This window comes from Ammodytes marinus (assembly GCF_949987685.1).
Source record: "Ammodytes marinus genome assembly, chromosome: 12".
Taxonomy (NCBI): domain Eukaryota; kingdom Metazoa; phylum Chordata; class Actinopteri; order Uranoscopiformes; family Ammodytidae; genus Ammodytes; species Ammodytes marinus.
This window is the reverse complement of record NC_137216.1, coordinates 7,403,108-7,408,076: the sequence shown is the minus strand read 5'-3', so window position 1 is coordinate 7,408,076 and position 4,969 is coordinate 7,403,108. Positions and strand designations below refer to the sequence as shown.

The 4,969-nt window shown below is 36.2% G+C and overlaps 1 long non-coding RNA gene across 2 annotated transcripts; it reads right to left on the bottom strand.

Annotated features, from left to right (window-relative positions):
- Positions 1-222: 222 nt before the first annotated feature.
- LOC307258722 lies at positions 223-4,385 on the bottom strand. 2 transcript variants are annotated; one of them, XR_013845137.1, is made up of 6 exons: positions 4,236-4,385; positions 3,786-3,843; positions 2,076-2,210; positions 1,834-1,967; positions 1,707-1,741; positions 223-858 (listed from the first exon to the last, which is right to left on the bottom strand). It is a non-coding gene; the product is annotated as an uncharacterized lncRNA (long non-coding RNA). The 2 variants fall into 2 exon arrangements; XR_013845138.1 differs by having other exon boundaries at positions 2,085-2,210.
- Between the last annotated feature and the right edge of the window lie 584 nt (positions 4,386-4,969).

Sequence of the window (4,969 nt, the reverse complement as noted above, 5' to 3'; positions counted from 1 at the left end):
ATTTCACTGAGCTCATCAAACAGAAAATTAAGTAGAATACATATGTATTTATTTTATAAAATGTTCACAAGATAACACTACCCATTTCAGTTCTTAGTTATAACATTTCAAAGAGAAATGCCAAAGATGTGATCCTTTTCACTCTGTACATATAAAACAAAAAGAGGATTCAATTGTTATTATTTTTTTTAATAAGAAATAGTCAATTACAAAATAGAGTATACAGGCATAATGAAACCATATCTTTCATATAGCACTAGGGTTGCCACAGTGTGGGAATGTTTCCTCTTGGTAATACAGTTGTGACTCCGGTATTACCAGTGGCCACAGGTAAAACATGTATTTAAAAAAATATTAGGCTACAACACACATTTAAAAAAAAATTACTTTTGTAGGCTCTGTTTTCAGTGAATCCCCAGATATTTGTGGGGCACAATTACCACTTTAAAATTGGTTGCTCTGAGCAGTTACTTTCAGTTTATTTGTTTGCCAAGTATTGATATAACTAGTATTTTACATATTCTCTACAAAATCCTATATTTTTGTAATTAATTCATGTCTGCCCTACCGCAGATACGCAAACATGAACAAAATGGCTTTGATGTGTATACAAATAGTTGTTATCGGTGTGTGTGCCTCAACACCGAGTAACACCGGTAACACAGACTATCGTGGCAAACCCCATATAGCACCATCACCCTATCACCACTGCCAATTTCTAAAAGAGTATATACAGTATGGCTTGTACATTCGCTAGACTGTTTATTATCAGATTAACTTTGTGATTAGTCTGGTGGGTTAACATATTTTATCCATGAGTTCCACTTAGTGCTCTGGGATCATTCTCACAGCACGGCCCTGTAAAAGACAGCAGGTATTGTTTAATCACGATACATGTATTTCTATGAATTTAGGTCAATTGATTTTGGCCAAAAATTGTATCCAGCTCATTATGTTGCAACACACACACAGTGTGCATCATTAATGGTACTGGTCGTCATCGTTTATGAAAGGTCTATGGTCGACACCAAATTGCACTATTTGTAAAGGACACTTTGTGGCTTTCTGGGCTTAGCGCGGCCCAAGACAATTGTGATTGGATTAAAGACATGAGAACAGGCCAGCCCAGTTTCCCCCCCTATATGCGAAGCGATATAGCTTGGTTCCAGACCATATACTACTAGCTGTAGTTTGGTCTGGCAGTGCGAGACTATTTTGTATCCAGATATGTGTTGGATCAGCTTTGCTCAACAGTAGTGAAACGCAGCATTGAACTTCTCCAAATATGTTTTAATTGATGGCTCCTCAGCAGTTTTAAACCAGATCTATCTGGTTACAACTGGGATAATTGTTTGCTCAAGGAAATATCGGCAAAGCCAAAAACTACACTTACTGAGTATGGCGTCATGTTAAATGTTTGATGAGAAAATTGACAGCTGCAAACTTGTCAGCTACCAGAAAAATGTTGAATAAACATTTTGACTGTTATATGACTTTGTTTCTCAAGGGAGTGTAGTCAACTGCATATTGGCAGTTACACCAACACCTGCTGTATTGTGTGGAAAGCCCCACACAAGCGGGTGGCATGAGAGCCATTACAACTGTGTGTGTGTGTGTGTGTGTGTGTGTGTGTGTGTGTGTGTGTGTGTGTGTGTGTGTGTGTGTGTGTGTGTGTGTGTGTGTGTGTGTGTGTGTGTACACTGTACCTGAAACTAGGGAGGTGGTGTCTCACCTACTTTTTCTGGGAGAGAGAGCAGTGTTAGGATCTCGGACAGAACTTTGTCTTGTTGTTAAATGCATAGACACATTTTTTTTATAGAAACCTGCACGTACTGTTCTTTTTTTGTTCAGAGACACTGATAAATCAATGCCTTCTTCGACAGTGGGATTACATATTTTGCCAGCCTGGATTACACTGCCACCCTGTGCATTGTATTGAGCTTGGGAAACCGGTCCATCAGCCCGGTCTAGAAAGAAAAAAAAGTATTCAGAAATGCATAAAGTAAACGATGTTGTACAATGTTCATGTTTTATTTTTGGAATGAGAACTGAAACACAGAAATATGACAGCTTACCAGACTTACCACATCCTGCATCACTCTCATCAGTGTTTGCAACGTTCATTTTGATGAATTTTGTCTTTGCATTGTGTACTTCAGTTGTGATAACAACACTGCTGCCATCTGCTGCCACTGTGGGTCCAGGATTCACTGTAAATAATGGTGATAAGCATCATCACTCGAAGTTGTATGTAAATGGCAGATATAGTATCGCCAATAGTACAGAGAATACATGGATAAGAGAAGCGAATATAATTATTATTTTTATTTTATTTTATTTTATTTTATTTTCTATTTTTTAAGGAAAGGGGTAGGATTAAATAAGTGTATACTTCTTCCTGCTCCTTTCAGGCATATCTCAACAACACAGATAATTTTTTGTTTTGTTTTTTTGTGAAAACATAATTGTTGTTTATTGTATTTCCATGCTTTTCATTTTGTTTTGTATGTGGATATGTCTGAAATAAACTAAATCAAATCAAAATTATAAATGTGTGGCATGTTCCTTTAGAAATGTCTGTTACAATCTGTAACTGTAAGAACCTGCCATTCTGACTTCATTCAGGCCAACTGAATCACTCACTCAGTACAGACAGGAGCTGTGTACAGGCATTTAACTGATTAATAACTAAGTGCAATTGCTCAAGTGCTGTTCTTTAGGACAATTTTGAATGACTTGAATATTTAGATGTTTATGTGAGAACAGCTGCAACATCATTTCATAATCAGATAGTAGTCTATGATATGGTTGTATCAGCCATTCTGCTGCCTAATGAGTACTTTTTGTTGATAGGGTTAGGGTTATTTAACCTTTAAGTTATTATGGTCATTACAAGTTTTGAACTTTTTACAGTATGCATGGCTTCGATGCCTCATTGACCTGAATTGTTTTTCAGGGGAGAAAAAAGCATAGTAGAGAGATAGGGGCGGGCAGTTTTTACCAAGAGTAGCCTACACAAGTTAATATAACACGTTCAGATGAATGGAAATGACCCAAATTAACGTTGTGTGTTCAGATGCCATGTGTGAGTAAAGGCATGGAACTTAATGACGATCAGATTTAACAACAGCAAACTAAACTTAGATATCAATATTGATTAATTTCTTATTTTTTTTTTTTACTTTGGATGATTAATCAAATGGTCAGATCGGATGCCACACTTACAAACTCTGTCCACCACTGCTTTCCCCAATGATTTAACCTTACAACACATACAAGTAGACTTTCACTTCCATCATAATCATCATAAATCACTTCTCATCCTAATCTGTCCATCCTCCTCTTCATCATCAACTTCATCATAATCACTTAATTAGCAATTTAATAAGAGCATAGTTTATTGCTAATACATTAATAAAAAAAACTGTTTACCTTCAACAGCAAATGCTTAGTGAAGGTTTAACAATGACATAAAAGGTGTGTCATGCTTTTATTGACAACTATAAGAAACTCAAAATACTTTTATTAATGTTAGGGTTCAACAATCAATAAATAGTCTTAGAAGTGTAGTCACACAAGTCTTATACTCTCACAATAAACATGTTTATGATGTTATTATTAACACTTATATAGTCTTATTAAAACAATTGAATATTAAAAAGCATCTATTAATGACGATCAGATTTAACAACAGCAAACTAAAATTACATATCAATATTGATTAATTTCTTATTTTTTTCATTTTGGATGATTAATCAAATGATCAGATCGGATGCCACACTTACAAACTCTGTCCGCCACTGCTTTCGCCCCGTCATACACTGACATAAACTTGTCCATCGCCTGAAATGACAAAGATAATTCGCACAATGTCCAACAGATCCACAGGAGGTTTCATGTGGATGTGTTAGCCTACTTCCCTCTTGAATAAAATAAAATGAATAGCCCAAATAAAAGCATCTAAAATCATTCCAGAATAGAAAGTGAAAGTGAAAAGGGAAAATTTCAGAAGTCTGCGGAAATATGCAATACTTCCACCAGAAACCAACGTATTTAAGACCTTTTTTTAAATCAATAGGTTGAATATGAAAATGATTCAAATTAGTGAAATGTTTAATAAAGAGAATAATTGAGAATAAAACTGCAAATGCGCACTTCACCAGGCAAACAATAGATCCCGCATTCAACTGGAGCGTCTCTTTGTGGTAGGCCTATTAGTAGCTCAAGTTACTTACCTTTATTTGTTGTGAAGTATCACCGTAGCGGAACAAAAACTGCACCGAAGTGGATCTCAGGAAGACAATGTTAAACTGTTAGTAGACAGAAACAAAGTGCGCGCTGCTTACTGCGTCTATTCGCTCTGAGGAGTTCCCGCAAAATTGAGAGGCGATATAATGTACAGCATTTCCTTAATCCCACCCACCCAACACACTGTAAACATACAGCAGAAGGTAATAAAGGGTGTAGTCCTGTTATAAAACGTGGCACACGCGACTGTGTCCTGACTAATGTAGGCCTACCTTAATTCATATGTGAAGCATATAGGATCCGGACATTGGAAGTCACCTGTTGCATCTTTATTTTGACCACGTTGAGCCCCAAACAGTTTAAAGAAGTTTAGAGAAATGTGTCTTTGAGAGGAAGAGGAAGCAGTTAAGTCTGTAAAGTAACTAGTTTTCTACAGCTGAACAAAAAGTACAAACATTTCTTTCTGAAATTAGAGTAAAAAGTAAGTAACACCAATAGTGAAGTAATGACAAGTAATAGCAAGTACCCCAACATGTCTGCTCTAATGTAATTCCCGAATAAATCTCCACAGTTACTTGTCACTCCACTTATTGTGGAATACTGGATGGCTTCCCCCAATACAACTGTTTTATATTTCATGTATTTTCCGGCATTCAGAGAAAACATAGTTTTATACTGTATTAGCTATTAACAATGCTCATCACCAAGGCCAGCTTTTTGT